Genomic DNA, 21,484 nt, shown 5'->3' with positions numbered 1-21,484 from the left:
GCCGCAGCGCTGGGAGCCTTGGAAGTCGCGAGGCTCCCGGGCTGCTCTGAGTCCCGGCTGCGCGTCATTTGCAGTCTGGGGAATGTTGATCACCTCACTAATTACACCTCTCTCTCCCCCCTCCCTCTCCCTCTCCCTCGCTCTCCTCTCTCATTCCCAGAGTGCATATCGGGAATAGACACACAAAGACATGCGCACTCAACTTAATCAGCCATTTTTTTAAACAGGGCTAAAACGATAATAATTAGCAGAATAAAGACATATCGGATTTTCATTTCCTTTCCTCCTTTTCCCAACCCCTTCACAACCAAACAGCGAGACCGCGGTCGGCACATGCTTTAACTCCTCCCGGACCCCCGAGGACCGCTCCGTGCCCCCCACTTTCTGCTCCAGCGTTTTTATTTTCACCCAATAAAGTTCGAGGATTATTTTTTTTTATTTTTTTATTTTTTTTAATGAACCCTCTCGTTTTACTTGGATGTGATCAGCTGTACGTAAAATAAAAGCAAAACAAAAAAGAGGCGAAGATCGAGTAGGAACTGCAGGGGAAATGGAAAGTAAGTTTTTTTTCTTTAACTTTTATTGAGTAGTTTGTGTTAAATTTAGGTCGAGTATCGATTATCTTTCCAGCCTGATCTTGCACAATCTTTGATATTTCGCTCCCTCTCTCTCCCTCTCCCTCTCCGCCTCTCTCCCTCTCTGCTCCTAGCTGGCTTGCTCCCGCTCGCCCTAGCACACATTCCCTCATCCCGACTATCTCTTCCGCTCTGCCCCCCTTTTCCATCTATTTCCCCCATTTTTTGGCTCAAAGGTTTGCTCTGCTGAGGGAGTGAGAAGGCACGGAAGGGGGGGCTGATATTCTACTTGGGGGAGGACGTGCTTTTCGGGATTTAACTTTTGGATTAAGTGGCAGATCTTCCACTTTCGGCCAGCAGTTTTGTCCTTTTCCCTGTCTTTTCGGGTTCTGCCTTCACCGGGAGCTGGAGACACTCTGGTGGCCCGGCGAAGCTGTCAGCTCCGCAGCGGCGCGGACACTGCCTGGGGTCCCCGCTCGCCTCTCGCCCCTGCACCCCGTTGAGATGACGCTTCTTCGGCACAGATCCTCCGAAAGTTTGCACGTTGGTCGGTGGGGCTTGGAGCCCCCTCTCCTCTCCTATCCCTCAACCCTCCCCTGCCCCTTTTTCGGGTTTCTTTTCTTCTTCCTTTACCTTCCCCACCCCTTTGCAAGTTCCCCGAAGGGAGCTCACTGTGCGGGGCAGCAGCAGGCCGGTGCGCGCGGGGCGCTGGCTCAGGAGGATGGGCGAATGCCCGGCTGGGCTGCAGGTAGACACCGGTCCGCCAAGCCGCGGCGGGCAGAGACAGGCCGGGGCTGCTCTAGGCTGCGCCGGCGCCGCGGACCCTGGCAGGTCCGTTAGGAGGCGGGATCTCCCGGCCTCCGGCTGCGGACCTAGGGGTGGAGGCAGTTTGCCCGGGGCTTGATCGCCGCCCTAAGAGGACACCCGCGGCTGGGGATCAAGAGGCTTTGCTTTCTTTTTGGTTAAGGGCAAGGGTGTAAGGTGTGTGTGCCTGTGTGTGTAAGTGTAAGGGGGCTGTGGCCGACTGTGGGAACTGATTCATTCTTTGCCCCCAACCCCCCACCCCACTCCAGGGTTCCATGTCTGCAAATGAACTTCACCTCCCTAGCTTCAGCCGGCACCACGCGCGCCTTATGGCCCGAGCAGCTAGGCAAGCGAGCAGGGGCTGGAATTCGGCGGGTCTTGTCTTTTTTTTTCCTCCCCCACTTCTTCCTCCCTCCCTTTCCATTCTTTCTACCCTTTTCTAAAAGAAAAGAAAATAATAAAAATTCTCATGGAATTGTATAAAAGTTCCTCAGCGATGGCCAAGTTGCAGAAGGTTCCCTATCCAGTCCCCTTCCCCAGAAGACGGTGCACTGGTTTGTATTTCTTTTGTTACCTGTGATCCGGGCGGGGGGCTCCTTTCAACGCTGGGTCTGGGGTCCGGCCCAGATATGAGGCTCCGGCGGTGCCTTCGGCTGTGTCTCCACAGTTCCGTGCGGTCCTGGTGAGGTTTTAGCTACCGTTCGGTGAGACACCCTCCTTGTAGGTACCAAAGGTTCAGATCACAAACACGGACACCCCCCCCCAACACACACACACACACACACACACACACACACACACACACACACCCACCCCTACACACACACACACACACACACACACGCAAGGAGTCAACACTCACAGACACACACTCGCTCCACTCCCCCACCTCCAGCCCCCACCTTGCCTTCACTCTCCCCCTCCCCCAAAAGCACACACAGAACAACACCCCCCCCCAACCAAACAAAAACCCAAAGACAAGTTGAGTGGCTGAAGATGGTGGACTGACACTGACTCAGACAGAGGCAGGTTCACCAGGAAATCTGGCGATCCCGATTTCTGACAGTCGCATTTCCTCCCCTTGACCCCCCCCCCCCTTTTATTAACTCTGTTCCATGTTTAATCAAGGATCATGTAGATGGCAAAAGGAGAGACAGAGAGACACGGGGGGAGAGAGAGGAGAGAGGAAGAGAGAGAGAGAGGGAGAGGAGAGACAAGAGACAGGAGTGTTTTTTTTTCCTTTCGTTCTTTCTTTCTTTTTTTTTTTTTTTTTATTGTGTTCTCCTGGATTTTCAGTGGCTTGATCCCTATAAACGTGGAGTGGTTAAAGCTCATATGTAGTGTTATATTTTTAGTTGGGTGGATGGATGGAAGAATCAGGGAGAGGCTGCGGCTGCCGCTGCCTTTTCGGTTGGTGCTTAGATTAAAGCTGAGACTTGGCTGCGATTGGGACGCGACAGTGACACGGGCATCGATCGCTTCCATTGAGAGCAATGCAAAAACACAGCCCGGGTATGTAGCACTCTCCGCTGCCATCCACACTTGCTTTACTTCATGTTTACTGACAAAACTGGCAGAGCAAGCTCCGACTTTCTCTCTTTCTCTCTTTTTCGCTCTTTTCTCTTTTCTAACTGAAGAATAAAAAGAATGGTGTGTACAGTATTTGTTGGAAAGGATGGGTTTAAATAAAGCAGAAAGGGAATATTTAGAATTATTTCACTTTTTCTGTGACTGTGCTTTTAGAGTTTTTCTTCTCCACTGAGAAGCATATTTAAAAAATTGAAGATTTTCTTTCCTCTTCTTAAAGAAAATAAAAAGTAAATCCTTAAGGGAATGTTTGATATTATTCAAGGGCTGGAGTTCCAAGCAGCAGGAAGACACACACAAATAAAAGACAGCTAGCCAGCTGTTTTAACCTCTGGCACCTGGCTTCAGTGCAGGGATCATAAGGTCCATACAGTTGTATTTTTAATGGTTTTAATATTTATGGCGTAAACTGTGGAGAGCATCACTGTGTGTTTATTCAATAGCTGGCTGCTCTTGTATTTAAAAAGTAAACTCTTATTCGTCTGTTTTCCTTTTTTTATAGCGATGGAGATAGGGTCAATGAAATATGAGGGTAGTACCATAAATCTGAAAAGTGAAATGTACCCAAGGAACAAAGAAAGGTCAGGTAAACCAGCTGTGTAAGTCACAGCCACAGCACCCACTGTGGGGTGAGGCAGAAACAGAGGCTCTGGGTCTCGGAAGTGAAAGTTGCCACTTAAAGTTAAAATCAGGCAACCTTGTTTGGTTCTATTGTAATCTTCGGCAGTTTTTGGCAGAGTAGCCCAACTCTGTCCATTAATTGTGAGCTAGTTGGATTATTTTAAAGGTGCTGCAACAGCAATTGAAACAGAAAGGAGGCTAAGAAAATTGCTGTTTAATATTGCAGAATTTACTGCTTCCATTCTGACCATGAGCCTAAATTTACACAATGAAATCTGATTATCTCTAATAACAATATTAGATCCTGCACTGGATGGATGAGAATTGAGGTGGTTTTGTTGATTGCAAGGGTTTAATGTTGCATTTCAGAATCTGATGTGGTTTGGCCTCCCTTCCATTAACTGGAAAACCCCTGAGGTTTTACAATTATTTCTTAAAGATAATACATTTAAGATTGCATTGGTAGGCTGAAGAAAAGTCATAAAGGCAAGAAGGGAAGCCCTTAATAACTCTTGAGGTTCAGACATGTTCAGCAGTTAGATTGGCTCTGACTTCACCAAGGGTCGACAATGTGTCATTTCCACGAAGCCAAATTGCCCTCTGCCTATATGATATTAATGTGCAAATCAATATTTCAGGGATTAAATTTCCCTTCTTCATTTTTTATGGTTTCTACCTCAATAAGTCTCAAGTCTATTAGAAGAGGCTGGATGATTTAAAATCTTTCACTGCAGAATGCCTTGTCGCAGTCTTGTTTCACAGACCATTCTAGGCTTTTCGTTATAAAGACTAAAGGTGCCCTACAAAAGTTGTGAGGCAGTGTAGAGCCAGGGTCAGTAGTGTAAAGCTCTCCTTCGATCAAAACTATGATGCATTGGGGATATAACATATGTGTTTGTGCTTGGTATATACATTCTGCTGCTTTAAAAATATTATGTTAATCACCTATTGATTTATTTCAAAATCAATTGGTGTCCCTTTCTTAGTAGTGATTTGTTCAGCATTCTTGAGGACTGTGTTAATTTTCTAAAACACTATGCATGGATTGGGTAGGTGTGAAAGTATGGTAAGGAAGAGATTTTTCATGTAGCAACATTTTCCTAAGAAGTACTTCTAGAAATCATCATTTTTGACAGTAATAATCAAGTGCTGTCATTTACATATATTGTTGTCATGGCTATCGTTGAGTTTTCTAGCTGAGTGACTTAGCTAGTGTTTGTTAGATGAGACCTCCTTCCATTCTTCTTTATGTTTAGTTTCTAGCACTTAGTAGGAGCAATATTTTTTGAGACTTTCTTGGAGAAACACAATTATATCAAAAAATATATGAATTGGTTGGGAAATACAAAGTAGAAATGGGGTAAGGATGGAAATAAAAAACTGTGACTTTATCACATAATCTTCGGAAGGCCTACTGCCTATCATTTGGTCTTGTTTTATAGTCTTAAACCATCTGGACCAAGTTCCGCACAGCTGCAAGAATTTCATATGTGATAGAACATTTTTTCCATTCAGTGTGAAATGTTCCTTCCTAAAAACGTACACCAGACTCGCTTAATTTAGTCTGTTAAAAGGAATGCACATGAAAAAGGACAAAAGGCTCTTTAATCTCTGCAAGCTGTTTGTTTTCCCGAAAGATTCCTGTGTGTTTGGGTTTGAAAAGTCATGTTTATCGAGGAGATGATTCTGAGGTGCTCCACTAGGATCATCTATGGTTTGAGGACTGATGGCCATGCTCTTACCCAATTTGCTGAACTACTTCTTATGCCTGTCAAAACACAGAGCTAATCTATCCTTATTTACAATTAATCTCAATAAAATTAATCTTAACTATGTTTTATTCAGTGGCTTAAAATATCTAATTATATTCAATTAACTGCCGTTATAGTAATTAACATTGCTTAATTGCCTCTGCATATATTTATGTGAAGCTCATTAGTTGCTGCTGTCTCCTCTTCCCTTTTCTACTTGCTATTTTTGCTGTTGTCAAACCATTTTTTATCTCCCAAGGTTTGACAGTGGCAATAGAACAGAATCTTCCAAAACACTTTCTGGAAATGAGTGTGATTGCTCTCCTAGCTCAGACACTTGTTAGGAGCCTTTTACTACTACTGCTACCCCGTCTTCATTTTCTTAGCCTGGATTTCTAGTACACTCACAAAATGTTTTCTGTCACTGTGGCTAGAAATATGAGAAGCCAGGTCAGGCTTTGTATTTATAAATGAATGTGTCTGCCTAGAGGCTGTCCCCATAGGCAGTGTGGTTTTTCTGTTTTTGTCTTTTGGGGCTCTCATCTCCCCCACCACCAAAATCATTCTAAGGGTTAAAGACTTGGCCAAGGTTCAAACTGAGAAGCGCCCAGGGAAAGTGCATGTGAATATGTACAAGTTTCATGTAATTAGTGCTTAATTATATTAACATATGCAAATTGTCAACTTAGAAGCTTGTTGAGCTGGCAAAGATCAGCTAGGCACAATTGCTATATTGTTCAGAAACAATAATGGATTTCAAGTTGGATTGTGGAAACACATAACTAGCTATCTAATTTAACTCATACCATGGTGAAATTTCATTAGTCTCCATGGAGACTGGTTTAATTGTGCTGACTAATGTTCTGGGCTGCAGAATGTCCTAAAAAGAAATCGTTGTTTGCCTAATCCACCTTACAATGACACTTGTTTGTACATGTTTCCCTTGTGTGGGAATTTGCATATGCAAATAAATAGTTTCTCTGCCCCATTTGTCATGGCTGTTCATTACCCATGAAGAGGACATTGTTACTCGGCTGTTACTGAGTCTCCCAAGACTGGATAGTGTCAACCAGTCCAGCTACATTCTTTCATAATTTGTTTCTGATTAATAGACCAGAGTGAGTCTCATTCTCTGTGGGCATCTGCAAGGCAAGGTCAGTCTCTAACAAAACAGAGTTTCTGCAGGAACTGAAGGACTTTGTCTTCTGCCTCTGCCTTCTGCCTTTTTCACCCATTGGTTGGCAGAATGATATTTAAAATAATGTGTTCTTGTTCAAAGAATGTCTCTACTAATAACCACTAGTTTCCTAAAGCAAAAAGATGGGGAAAGAAAGGAGATTCTGTTATTAGAATATTAATCCTGTTTTTGACAGAAAGGTAAACTGATATAATTGCTTTTCAGTTGAAGGCATGGGGGTTTATACAAGTGTGAAAGCATCGGAAAAGGATTAGCATTTTTTTGCATAATGACAAGCTCTGGTGAATAGGGATCCAAATGGTTGACTGAATGACTAAGAAGAAAGGGAGATGAAAATGCAGGCTTCTCCTTATGTCTATGTTCTGCTCTCTCCAAAGTTATGTTTGTCCAAGACACGGGCAAACAAGCAGTGCCTCAGATTTCAGCAACTTTCTTAGATGCCTTGAGTTTTCATCATGATTGAGAAGATATGGATGAAGAGAGTTCAAGCTAGTATATCAGCAGAGGTCTGGATGTAGAAGGCTTTAAGAAAAAATCAGCATAGCCAAATATTGACTACTGAGTAGCAAGAATTCGCAGCACTTTGCTGGCAAGAATAGTGATTTTAGGAGAAGCCAGTGGTATGGCATGAATGTTAAGGTCATCTAATTCCTGACCTTATAGTGTACTAGCTCCCATTGATAAGGAATAACTACCTCAGTTAACAGAACACTTCACTGGGGGCAGAGTGGTGTATTCTGCCTTTTGGTAATGTTAAGTGTTAAGTGGCCTGTCAGCTTTTGTAAATTAAGAAGGGATAGCAAATGAGACTAAAAGTTGTCCTCTTAGGCATTAATTCATAAAGTTCTGAATGCAATCATTTGGTTAGTTCATAGGTGTGCTCCTGTGCTTGTTTTAAAAGGTGTCTAGGCGCTGTACGCTCACTTGGAAACATTTGCAGTTGGGTTTTTTCTTGTACTAGTTAGAGGTACAATTGCTTATTAGTTGACAATATAAACAGGTTTCTTGATGAAGTTTCTTCATAATGAGGGTAATGAAAATACCACGTGCTGAGACACCTTCAAAGGTGAGAATGGGTTCTTTTGCATGTATGTAAAATAAGAGCAGAATAGATCATTATTTGCATACATCTTGTATAAATGTATACATTTTATGAAAGCTCTTTCCAATTTGGAGTCACCCCAAATGATCCATGGGGTCCCTGGGGAAGAGTGTCCCAGAGCAGAGCTGGAAGACTCCACCAGACATTCTCCTAGCTGGTCTGTGGCCAGGCAGCAGAACTTCCGTTTGTGTCATCACATTAGGGGTTCAGTTGCTTGGGTTTTGTTATGAAGGTTATGTGGAAACTTGAGAAATCAAAAGTGTTTTCTTGTAAATGAAAGTATCCAGGTTGCCTCGTGAGTACAGCATATTGTAAACGAAAAGTGTTTGATCTTTGTTATAAAGTCACCCAACTTCTTTACTAGAGTCCTTTTTAAAATTTGTCAAGAAATTCTGGATTGTTTCAGAAACTTTTATAGTTAACTTTATGATATGCTTGAAAAAAAGTCTTAAAAGAACAAAAAAAATCCACATGTAGGCTATTTTTTACATGAATAAGGGTTTATTAAGGTATTTCCATAAGAAAAATGTGTTAATTTAAAAAATAAATTCATTTATATTTTAAGACATTGTTAAGCAGGCACCATGTGTTGTAACTGGCAGCGTTCCAGCCACCATGGATGCGGATCACACGTGGGTTAATAGTAGCTTATGTGATGTCTGCATTCTTAGGAACGGGGCAAAAGCCCAGGCTATTCTGATATCAAGATTGCAAGAATCAGACAGAGCAGAATATATGTTTATACATGAACAGATGGACACACGTGAGAACTGAAAGTGCACAATTTCTTTTGGCACTTGTTTTCCTTATCCCTGACAACATAACCAAAATCTTAGTCCACTCCTGGTCTTTGATGGCTTAGGAAAAAACAGGCTTTTAATGAGAGCTCAGTGGCATTATTTCCTTGCATGAGGATTGGGCTCCTTGCGATCTGCTGGAGTTGATATTGTGTTAATTCCCTCATTTCAGAGGTTCACAAGTTGCCTTGGAAGTTTGATATGGTTTCACATTTGACATACAATCCTCAGGTCACAAATGGCTGTTCTCCACTACCCTACTCAAAGGGCTATGAGTGAAATGAGATACTTGCCACTGAGGAATTTTTGAATGTATGCATGGCATGTAAAAATAGCTTTGACACTAAAGTCATGTTTGGCAAGAGGCATCCCTAATATAATTGTCCACTTTAGCATTCTAGATTTAAAAACGATAAATAAACAAATAGTAACAAATGGAGTAAATTGACTTGGTGCTTATGTCAGAGTGCCCTAATGCGCCAAGCAAACTTCATTAGGTGTTTTGGTCCGCTAGGAGGCTGGCATAGACATATCTCATGCTCCTGTCTGATGCCCGTCTGTCCTAGGGACACAGGAATACTCAGCGATAGCTGTGTAACACATAGTCTAGCACGTGTCGCTAAAAAACAAGTTTTTTTGATTGCGTTTTGTCCTTGTTATTAAACCAGAGAACATTCATGAATATTTACTTAGATCTAAATAATTTTAACAAAAATTGACTTTTGTGCTAAAATATGCATTTTATAACTGTCCATAAAGGCCTTTTTCTTCATTCTAAAGAGAAAGGACACTTATTGCCATAACAACATTAAAATACAGAAACTTAAACTCTATTGTGTGTAACTTGCTGTATTCTTAAAAAGAAAACAAAATAAAATTTTGAAGAAGATTTTGGAGAATCATAAAATTTGCTTAGGTAGAAAAATGACCTGAGAAAATCCTAATAGTGATAGGTTAATCTTTCCTCCCAGGATATTGTCATGAAACCCGTCTTCTCTCAATTTCAGTTTGTAGCACTTAAAAAAAGTGATAAACTTAGGAATGATGTAATTTGTACTTATGACTTCCTGAATCTATTAAATGAGTTCTTTTGTTTTAGCAGATACAATTGTGTTTCATTTTTGATAACATTTCTATTCAATTCACATGCAAACACACACACACACACACACACACATACACACTTGTTTTTTCTTCTAGTTGAATGCTTCTTTGCTCCATAATATGCTCAGTAACAAACTATGAAAATTTTCTCCCAAAAGCTAAATGTCCTTCTTTGCTAAGAAGTGATCAAAATAAGCTGTGTAAAAGGAAAAGCAAGGAAGTTGTTGAGACCACCAAAAACTCTAAAGACTCAATATTCAGAGAACAGCCTTTCATCCATTCAATTCAGTTCACTTGGCTCCTTTGGAAAATTAGGAAGTTCGTGAGAGGTTATTAACTTAGCTAGCATGCCAGGAGAGTGTGAAGATAAGAACTCTATTCCACCATTCAAGGATTGGTGCTTGCCCCAGTGTCTTGTATGTTTGGGAAAGGGATTGTTGCATGGATGAAAATGAAGGTTGTGACGATGGTGAAGAGAAGCAAAGAAAAACGTGTGATGGCAGTCTAGCAGGACATTGTTTTCTCCTCTAGAGTCTGCTTTCTGCTTCGGAAGGGGGCTCGGCAGCAGCCAGGCAGCCTCCCAGCACTGTGACATACTTTTGTGTTAAGTAACAGGTTAGTCTAGGTGCTCTGAATGGCCAAGAAGAGTCTATGTTTCATAAAAATACTGATGACCTCAGTGACTTAAAATGCATTTTTAATAATCATGGACCTGGTGTGAACAAGGAGAAACTTTCCGTTCTCTGTGTGGAGAGCAAATGAGGACAAGGTTGTGAAGTTTTGGGGGCAGCATAATGTACAGAAAGAATGCACATAATTCAAGCCAGCCCACCCTTTCATTCTGTTTACTTTGGATTCACTCACTTTCTTTTTCAGTAAGTTGGTTTTTTTTCTCACTTAAATTTTAGATGAGAGTCTACTTAAGTTTTTAGCAACCTAATGATGCATAGACATCATTTTGGTTAAAAGCTGTCATGATGAATTTAGATGTGTAACTGACCTTGTCCAAGTGTTTAATCTTTGTAAGCCTCAGTGTTCTAGTTTGTGTCTCCAGGTTTGCTGGACATAAGTGTCATGAACTGCAAAGTAAGTCAGCGAGAGGTGACATGATATGTGGTCACTATGGCCATGCTTGGCTCTTCTTTAATAGCTGATATTAATGTAACATTTGGATGGTGAGTGTTTGATAATTTAAATCTACAAGGATCTGAGTAGAGTGGTTCCTCTCCCTGATAAGAAGAGATAAGAATTAGGCAGTGAGTACGGCTAAGAGGTAGGGAAGGATATATCAGCCTTCTCACATCTTTTTCTCCTTGGCAGGTTTCTGGATGGCATCTAGCTTGGCAGGTGGCTTTTTCTCCACACCATTATCTCCCACTCCATCCTCGCAACTTGGCTTAGTTATGAGGACTTCTAGATATTTAATGCATTTCTGGTTCTTCATTTTTCTGCAAAGCAAATTAGGACAGAAACAGTTTTTAAATAATTCAAACCTTGGTCAAACTTCATGAACTCAAGAGTCTTGGCTGTCCATTAAATACAATAATAGAAAAGACCACAAAGCTCACTTCAGTTTTGCAGTGAACTCAATCTATTGAGAGCCTGTGAATTAGAGAGGGGGCTTTCCAAAACCGGCTTACACTTTTCTATGTATTTGCTAGTAAGAGATTTTGATATGTTATGAAATGAGTATCAGTCATGTTGTTCTGGGGTGACCTATTAACCAAAATTTCTATCAGCCTGGAGGAAAAAAAAATCTAGTTTTATGTATACATATACGTAAATGTCTACAGAATCATTAAATCATCTTAAGGAATTTTTTTAGTCAAGTTATTAGCATCCACTCGGCTTAATTCTTAGGGTTAATAAAAGAGCTTTGCCTTTTTACAATAATGCATTATTTGATGAAGGATTGTCCAGTTTCAAAGATGATAGATTGTCTAAAAGTTAATAAATATATAAATGAAATGCTTGGGACCATCTATAAACTGAAAAATATTTTTGTTACAGCTTTCAAAATAATTTAATTTCTAATAATTTTCCACTGTGATACATGTTTACATGTGCAACTATTGTTTATATTTTTTACGAAAATCAAAGAGGCTAGGGACTGTATGTGCTTAAGAGTTCTTCAAATAAACTGCAGCCTCTATGGGGCAGTGCTCACACTCACTTAGCTGCTGCATCTACAGTGGTGAACTTATTATTGGCAACTTCTTGGAGCTCAAGATGCTGAGTGACTTACTGATTATCAAAAGCCCACACTGACAATTTCAGTTTATTATGCTAGCATATTTTGCTCCCACTCTCAACTAGGTACCATAAAGAAATGGAAAAAAATAAATTGGTTGTCCCTTTTCTGAAAAATTTCCTCAGGGAAAATGTTTAGGGCAATGTACATAAGTATTTATACTAGAGATCTAGATTGTTGTAGTCAGAAGGGAAAAGACAAAATTCCCTTTTCAGCTGATAAGGAAACGGAGGCTCATCAAAATTTCTTGGAAAAATCACATAATTCAGAGGAGATGAGGAGATCTAGGGTGTGTGTGTGTGTGTGTGTGTGTGTGTGTGTGTGTGTGTGTGTGTGTGTGAAGAATGTGACCCCTGCAATGCATTTTTCATTTTAAGTGGTTTAGCTTTTTCGTTTCGTAAATTTCTGTGTTCTGCATATGAGAATCATTTACATTTCTGTCCCCCCTTCGTGTGTGTGTGTGTGTGTGTGTGTGTGTATGTTTCTTAGTTTTAAAAGTGTTGTTTGGTTGGTTGGTTGTTTGGTTGGTCTGCATGTTAGTTGGTTTGGTGTTTGAATGGTTTGGTCTGTAAACCACAATCATTGCTTTGCAGGTGTCTGAGTCCTAGGCTAACTCATAACTGACTAGGCTGGGTTTACAGCTGAGAGAGTAGAGATAGGGTCACAATAGTCTAAAAGGTGGAAAGTTGTAAGAAAAGTGGGCAGGGATGTTTCCTTCTCTGAAAGAAGCAGACTGCCAGTTGGTTAAGAATCATTCTGGTGTGCCAGAAGCCCCTGGTCATAGAGTGCTGTTTAAGTATTCACTGTCAACAAGAAAATCATGGACAACACTTAATGTGGCTCACCTCTGATTTACTTAGAAAGCTCACACAAGCACTTGGCTTTGTTCTTGCTCTAAGAAGGGGACCGATGCCAATAAGAGCTTGTGCATGGTCCAAGAGCGGACAGCATTTTACCTCAAAGACTGACCCCATTTCTTATGGTCTGTTATGGGAGAATAACAATGATTAGCTGTGTATCTCCAGAGGATAGGAGAAAAGAGGTTATGACAAGAATCCAGTGTATAAATTCCACAGTATATGTACCAAAATCTTGCCCCTCAACTGGCATCTTCCTAGGCCTGTAGGTGGAGGTATTAATGGTAAAGCAAACACTTGCCTTTCAAATATACTAAAGGGTTTCACATTTAATAATAATTGAAAAATGTTGCCTCTTTCTATTTAAAAATATGACAATGTCATTGCAAACCTAGTTTTGACAGTCCCTTATCCCACTGAAATGAATAGATATTTAATACCATAAAGAGGGTACGAATAAACTAGGTGCAGCCTGGAGTAGAACTGGAGAAGAGGCCTGTCCTACCCACTGATTAGTCATGTTTATCTGAGGAGGTTCAATTATATTACTTTACAAATGATGTTCTACTCCAGCTGCTCATGTTGAGGACAGAAAAGATATTGAAATGACAGCTTGACTGTCTGGTGTGTACTGACCAGACGTTTAGTGGTGACTTAAGCACCCCCCAGAGTAACATGTAGATCACGCTAATGTTTCCCTACCACAAATCCAGCTCACATTCAGCTCCCTTTTCTCCTTTGATGGAGTTGGTTTCTTATTACCTATGGAGCATATATTTACACACACACACACACACACACACACACACACACACACACACACACAATTTTTTCTCTCAAAATTTCACTACGACATCTCAAAGTGGCATATTAGAGATGGTGATGAGAGCTCATAGTATATCTGAGATAAAGGTGGTCAGTCACATCAGGATCAACAGCTCATTTGTCATGGCATGAGTGAAGATGTTAGGACCAATGAGTGTATGAGCACAGAGGGACAAGGGGCTTTTGGAGAGACACATGTTTTTTTTTTTTTGTACTAGAAGCCAACCATGGCTTAGATTTGGCCGCAGGGAAAGATTGGGATTAGACAACAGTGTATACAAATCCTTAGCATAACACAATATGTTGGTGAAATGCAGACTGTGGGAGCTAGGATTGACTCAGTTCTCGAGATGTGCTTTTAGACATCAGCTTGGAAACTAGGAAATTTCCAGGGCATATGTTGTGTGTGGGGTTATCAGTTTAAACCCCACTGAAGCTACAGGTTTGAGATTGCATCAAGGGAAAGACTTATTTCTCATGTGCTATACATGCATATGATATGCCCAACATGTATACCTGGCCTTTAAATTTAGTCTCATTCAAAGAATTTCAAACGTCTATCTAAAATCTACGTAGGGAAATAGTATTTGCATATACAGACATAGCACTCAAGTATAAAATGCTTTTCACATTAGAGTAAAAGTTAATACTTACTTTCAATAACAATGCGGACGATGGAATCCTCGTGACAAAACTGCACTGAGACACATTCAAGAAGCTCAACTTTATACACACGGAGTTTATTCGGAAACATTAATTGAAAAGAAACAGGTTTTCTTTTTTTTTTTACACAAGTTATTATCTTTGAAAGCACAATCCTAGCAGACTTATTTCACTTTGGGCCCAGCTAACTGTTCTCTTTCAGCTGATGTACCCATACAACCTTTTCTTGTTTAATTCTACTGATTCGCAATGTTAAAGTGAAACAATCTGATACCTGCTTCCTGCCCTCTGAATATCTATCATCAAAGACACTGATTAGATTCTCCCCTAGCTCTTTAGCTGTTTTAAATGTATAATTATCATTGCACGTCATTTGATAGCTGCACTAATTGCTGCCAACTATTGTCTGTTTGCACTTAATGCTGAAACCTGATCAACATCCTGCTTTGGTTGATGTTTGATGGTAAACTTTAATTAACTCTTATTGTGTTGAAGAAGAGTTCAGGCTTGGTGTTAACTAATCATTTACCTTCATTATGTCCTGACAGCTCCACTTGCCCTTGGTCCTAATAGATAAACCAGTCAGTAAACAAATCTGCAAACCCCATTTCTCCTAGTTGTTCCACACTAATGTTTTCCTACTTAACGTGTAAGCTAATTGGGGCCAGATAATTTTTTTAGTTGGCTTTATATCTCCAGTTCTTCAGACATTCATCTTAGATTTCTTCTTCATGCTGGACAATTTCATTTTAATAGAAACTGTAGATTTGAGCTAACGTTACTTCTTCAGCATGGTCCTGGGAACATGCATCTTTTGAATCAATACCATTAAGCTTGTCTCCTGTTGGAATTCTTGTAATTATTTTTCCTGAAATACTTTTCCTGTAATGATATTGAAGTTAAAGCAATCAGGTTACCAGCAGATCATGTAAAATTCAACTCAAAATTGCTGGTTGCTTGATTTTAATTTGTTTGACATCGAGTTTGTTTGAAAAGGGATAATATGTGGGTAAACCAAGGAGCTTATAATTATGGTTGACATTTGTTTGTTTATAATGAAATCTAATTAAACTTCATAGGTTTAAAACACAAAAGTTAATTACCGAATTGCTCACTCCACTGCTAGGCAGCAGTCAAATCAACTTTTAGGGGAAAGACAGAGGGAGAGAAGGAGAAAGGCTGGAAGGGAGGGAGGGAAGAGAGCTCACAGACAAAAGGCTCTTCAACATAGAAATAAAATAACAGGCTAATCTTAGTGATCAAGCATAAATTTGCCAAGATTTCATCTAGAAGAACACTTGGCATTCCGCTTATGTTCCCTATTATGTTAGTACTACTGTGGTTTTTTAATATAAAGTAATTTAAAATATTTACATGGAATATAAAAACAGTTGCATTTGGGAGACTCTCAGAATACTATATAGCAAAAGCCACTCGGTAGTGATTTAAAAAATTATTCATATAACTTTCTTTGATAAAACTATGTGAAATCATGTAAAAACATTAACGTCATTGCTCAGGGAATAGGAATGTTTGCTGGAATACCTAAACTGTGATTAGTTTTATGAAGGTAATTATGGTTGGTTTCGCCTGCAAGGAAAGATTTTCTAGTATATTTAACACTAGTGCATTTATTGTTATATTGATAGGAATAGAGAAACACAAATAACCATACAATTATTTTCCCCTTTAAATGTTTTTATGTGACTAGATATAGAAGGAAAAACACAGATATGCATTAGAGGATATTGTCCTTATACTGTGTGTGTGTGATAATGTATGCGATGTTGCTAGTCAACCTTTTGTCATCAGACATTCTACAGTTGAAGTTGCATTGCTTACGTCAATTAGGATCAATTTTTAGATATTCTTCTGATTATTAGCCCTGCTACGATCTAGATATTCAGGCTGTTTTGAGTGAGGGAAGTTAGCCAATTAATTTTAAAATGGACAACACAGGTGCAGGAAAGACATGGTAGCTTTGTTTTATACATTTCCAAGACATTATCAAAGACCCTTATGTTTTCCTCTAAGGAAACTGAAATGATTCCATGTTATAGCTTCATTTTTATGTGTTATGCACTTGAACTTTCCAGTATGATAGGAGCATCTGGGAGGGACCTGAGAAAGAAGACTAATTAGTTCACTATTATGATGCTTTGAAGTTGAGAGGGACTGACACAATGTTGTACTGCTTCCGGGCTATATGTTTCAGTGTGTTTTAACGCAATCCCTCACTGAGTTTTAGATTTATGCATTATTTAGGGAAGAGTTATCCAAAAGATCAATTAAGGCTAACCCTACTTTGAAATGAGGAGAAAAGGGGGAGGTGGTGAATACTTATGTGTGACTGGGTCACTGGCATGATTTGGTACCTTTCTTTTCTTTAGAGGAAGAAAAAGGCAGTTTAGTCTCTAAGTATTGGCAAACATCAGCTTTCCAGTAATACTGTAGCTGATTAAATCCTTTTACCCTTTAATGAAGCAATCACCAAATAGGCTGAGTGTCAGCTGGAATACTAGCAAAACAGTATATATATATATATATATATATATATATATATATATATATATATATATATATACAGACAAAGGCACAGGACATAATTGCAGTTTGTGTCCTTGCCTCACACCAATGCAAACTATTCATTTTCAATTAAAATGAATAAGAAAATTAGAAATCAACTCTAGTGGTTGAAATTACCCAAGTTTTTTTCCAGAGGTTGCTAAAGTGTTGGATCCATCTTGCCCCCTGATTATGAAATTTTTCTGAAGCAAACAAATAAAATGAGTCATATAATAGCACAATTTGGTTTAAAGAGGGACTATTGATTCCTCTGTAAGCAAAGTAGCTGAAGTTTGATTAAAGTTGTACAGAAAACTGGGTAAAATTCCTGTTTCCCACAACTAATCTCATTAAGAACTATTGGACCTGGTGGAAAAGGATGCCTCTCCTCATTTGCTCCACATCACACGTGTGCAATGCTATGTAATTGTAGCATAACTTCCACGTAGATTTAGTGATCTGAGCGGGAAGGGGGGGAGGAGACTCGGAAAGAAGAAGGGAAGGAAAGAAAGAATCAAAGAGGGAGAAAACGATGCTTCAGCCACAAGGGTCCTATTTATAGAGAGGGGAACCAATCTGCACTGAATTGCTCATTTAGATTTTAATGAGAAAAATGAGAGGAAAACAAGGAAAAATGACTTAGTTGAGTCACACACGCATACTTGTCTTTGTAAACTTTCCCTTCTTAAAAATGTGCTTGTTCTAAACGCTGAATATATTTGGTTACATCCTTCTATTCAAACTTAATTACCTTCTCCCCTTTGTCATGACATGGGTGGAAAGTTTTTGCCGTGTCAGGAGAGGTCGTCACACATTCTTTTGCAGTTCGCTTCATTAATTCCTTCTTGCAGAAGCATTCTCTCTCGTGCTGGGAAGGTAGAAGGGTGTAACAGCAGAGCCCTGAAGCATCAGCAGGAAGCTCTAAGCTGGTTAATGCAGTATAATTGTCTGGACATAGACTGGTCTTTGTTTCTGTGGTTCACTCCGAATCAGCTGTAATTAACTCCAGAGTGTTTCCAGATTGCCAGCAAAGAAAAATTACAGCTTTTCTGTTTTAAATTGTAAAGCTCACAAACATTAACTATGGAGATTGCTTTTACTTTGATATATTTCTGTCCTGCAAGAGAAAAGGCTTACTTGACTACCCCATCCCACCTCAAAAAATGTGCTTTCGTGAAGTTACTTGTTTTAGTGTCTGTTGGACCATAATGGCCTTTAATCGTTGGGCTTGAAATTGCCTCACTTAGTATTTTCAATCTTTTGCCACTCCTTTTGCTAATATTTTTAATATTGAAATGGGAAAGAAGTTAGGCATTTCTTTTTTTCTCTGAAATACTAAACACCCAACTAAAATAAGTAAATTGCCATGAAGGCTGCCTCATAGAACAGCATCTTCAAGTCTTGGAATCAAATATGTCCCCTGCTGTAACCGGAGCTTCCATCCAGGTATGTCACCGGTGTTCTGATCTATCAAAAAGAGCCGATGAGGAAAAGACCATGCCACTACCTCCTTCCTGTGGTGAGTGAGCCACACCCTTTTCCATCTCCAGTTCAGTAGTTTGTAATTATGGATTCCAATATGGATAAAAATGAAGTAGCAGTGTGAACTAATAAGGCCCAGCACACAAAAGATCTGTCAGCAACTGATGCAAAAAAAAAAAAAAAAAAAAAAAAAAAAAAAAGAAGGACCGGCCAAAAATCTTTTTTTTCTTTCTTCTGAATTTAACAATGAGGAATTTAAGCCTCAATGTGGCTTTAGCAAGCAAAGAAAAGAAGCTCTTGGTGTCTGCATAATACCACTTTGATGGATTTTTTTCATCAGTTCTCTGTACGTGGCAACAAATAAACAAGTATAATTATACTTGTGAAGGCCTATTCATTGCTTTGTCAGGATTAGATATATGTGCCGTTTTCACACTGCGCCTCTCTTTTGTCTTTGCCTAACTCACTATGACATATTGATAGAGGATTTGGAATGGGGAAAAGGCCACAGCAGAAACAGTGATGACCTTTTGGAAACTTGATATAATTCAAGCATTTTTATTTATTTTCCTCTTCTATTTTTTTGTCTCCAAATTTGTAACTTGTTACCAAATTCTCTTGTAAGCAGACAACTTTTAACCCATTTCAGTTGGAGTAAATAAAGACCCAGAGGCAGCCAGAGAGCAGAGGAAAATAAAAACAATAGCAAAGGAAGGCCCTGCCCTTCTTTCCCAGCTCTTAGCTGAGTGGCTAACCTAGCATTCTTTCCCCATTATTCTGGCCGCTTGATCAGATCACGGTCTTTTTAATCATTTCACAAACACTGCCTCACTGGACCGTAGAAGAGGGCTGGGGCAGCCTCAATTACAAAGCAGAGGTAAAACTGGCCTCTGATTTTGGGTTCTAATGGGAACTCCGAGTGGTGAAGGCAAAGGCATTCTCCTATTGTGCAGGAAGCACCCCCTTTCATTAGAGGGACTCCTTAGGTGGATTTGGGCATTTAGCAGAGCAGAGTTTAGGCAGCAGTGACTGCAGATGATAGCAAAGCAGAAGGAGAGAGAAAACAAAGTTCTTTTCTGCATATTGTCTCCTGCTCCTGAAAACAGTATTTGACGTGATCAAAGTCAATGATCTTGTGAATTCCCGAGAGTACCAAAATCCATGTACATTCTAAGCAGACCAGCAGGTATGTATTGTTCTGAATTTAGCATAAAAGTTAGAGCAGGTTTCTCTGAGGAATTTCCTGAGGACTTTTGTGATTTTTAAAGCAGGCTATTTCGTAGTAGAGACTAGAAATTGGTGATGATTAAATAGAAAGTAGCTTTGATGGTGAAGAAACTTATATAATGAATGATCTGTTGCACAGTCATTTGGGAATGGTTCGATGATTTAAGTTAAATGATTGCCTTTGTTGTCTTCACACTGGGGTTTTTATAAAGCTAGCACAAGTTATATGAGTCCTGTTGATAAAAGAAAAGTTTCATTTGGCATTGATGAGAATGAATAACTTGTCATCATATTTAGCACCATGCAACATAATAATCTAAGTAACCTTTTAACCAAAACAGAAGAAAGAGTCCTATCAGAATACACTAACAAACATTGCTTCAGCGAAAGTCAATAGCTACATAAAAATATTAAAATCTGCTAATATGTTGCTCTCTGTGTCAATGTAGATAGTTTTGTTGTTGATAATTTTAGAAATATAAGTTTGACTGTATAGAAGACTTCCATGTGTGGCCTGGTTTCTGGTGAATATGCCTCTTATTGAGATGAAATTGATAGGTACTTTGATGGAAAATTATGTAGTACTACAACAAAATACATCATAGTAAATTTCTGATATGAATTCCTTTAACATAGTTTCTGTACCTTTTACTCCTCTTTTCATATAAAGTGAGAAAATGGAATCTACTTTATGCAGAGAAAGACTGAGATGATCCGTTGTAGAGCCCATGTGGCATCTAGCCTAAATGATTAATTGCACATCATGTGTGACTCTTCCGAGGTGCATTTGAGGTATATTCAGAACATATGTAATAATCCTAGTGTGGGTCCTTCTTGTGAGGTAAGAACTGTGGTAAGGATGAAAATAAAATGAAATTCAAGTGATAACAATAATTTTATTATCATTGTAAGTAATATAATAATTATTATCATTCAGAAACTCATAAATCTCTCCAATGTTTAGTAGCTTTCTTACTCTTTGGAGTACAGAAAACAGGTTCCACATAGGTCTACACATAAACTGAGTCTGATCATTGAGGCAAAGATCATATGGGTTCCTGGAACTTCCTGTCTAATCTACTAATCTAATAGCATCATTGCTTTCATTCCTAATATTTAGCGTCTGCTTGCCCTCCTCATGATTTTCAGATCAGTTCATCAGTGGATTGTATTTTAGGCATTTTGGTTGCCTTCAGTCTGTATACATTATGCAGAAACGGTACGTGGGAAGGTAAACATTAATGTTTGTGGAATAATTAGAAAACTATTAGGCTTTTATGCTTATTATGATCAAATCATTTCAGAGATTTTTTTAAAAGCCACATGCATGCCATGAAGATAATTAACCTGCAGCTCATCCATGATTAAAATTACACACTAAAGCTTGGTGATGTTTGCCCCATAAGCAATTAGAGTGTCATTTTAACCATCTCAGATACCAAAACGAATCTTGATTTTGTCATCAATCTGTGACGATCATTTTATGTATTATAAGCTTATCACTTCCTTCTTGACTTGGCTGACAAGATTAGATCTGATTACAGTAAGGGCATTACTGAAATAGTCTTAATATTTAGTATGCCTGTGACCTTCAATGACATCTACCTTCTAAAAGAACTTTTTGAAAGGAATTTCTTAAACGCTCCATAGTATAGGTGAGCCCAATCTTCTCTTACCTTTTTGTCGTAGCTCTTGGACACTGTGTAGGCTGCATCAGCATGTAGGGGTGGAAGAGGTGTCAAGAAAGAGATTCAGATTATCTGCAAGAACAGATGTAATTTGCAGTGTAATATGGGAACACCCAGTTTTCTTGTTCCAGAAACCTGTCATGATGTGTGAGCGTTTTGATTCTTAAAGTAAGGGACTGTTCGCCTTGAAGTTTTGGGTCCCTTCGATTTTTAGATTTGAGAGGTTTGCTTACCTGCTTCAAAAAATCGAGACACTGTCTATGTCATAGGCCAAAAATAAACACCCAAGTTTCAGCTGTTGTGTACAGTGCCATCGTTCTGCAAACCGAGTGATCTGCCGGACTCAGAGCAGCTTAGCTGTAATCATACTGCACTTACAGAGGCTGA

The 21,484-nt window shown here is 39.4% G+C and overlaps 1 protein-coding gene across 1 annotated transcript in view; it reads left to right on the top strand.

The window, feature by feature from the left end:
- The first annotated feature begins 251 nt into the window (after window positions 1-251).
- Window positions 252-21,484, top strand: part of LOC121677365 (zinc finger homeobox protein 4-like) — a 23,661-nt gene continuing 2,428 nt past the window's right edge. The window contains exon 1 of the mRNA XM_042055970.1: window positions 252-557. The gene's annotated coding sequence lies outside the window, so the exon portion shown is untranslated. The remainder of the gene's footprint in view (window positions 558-21,484) is intronic.

Source organism: Arvicola amphibius, chromosome 11, assembly GCF_903992535.2.
Source record: "Arvicola amphibius chromosome 11, mArvAmp1.2, whole genome shotgun sequence".
NCBI classification, from domain to species: Eukaryota; Metazoa; Chordata; class Mammalia; order Rodentia; family Cricetidae; genus Arvicola; species Arvicola amphibius.
The sequence above is the reverse complement of the archived record's forward strand: the minus strand, read 5'-3'. Positions and strand labels throughout refer to the sequence as shown.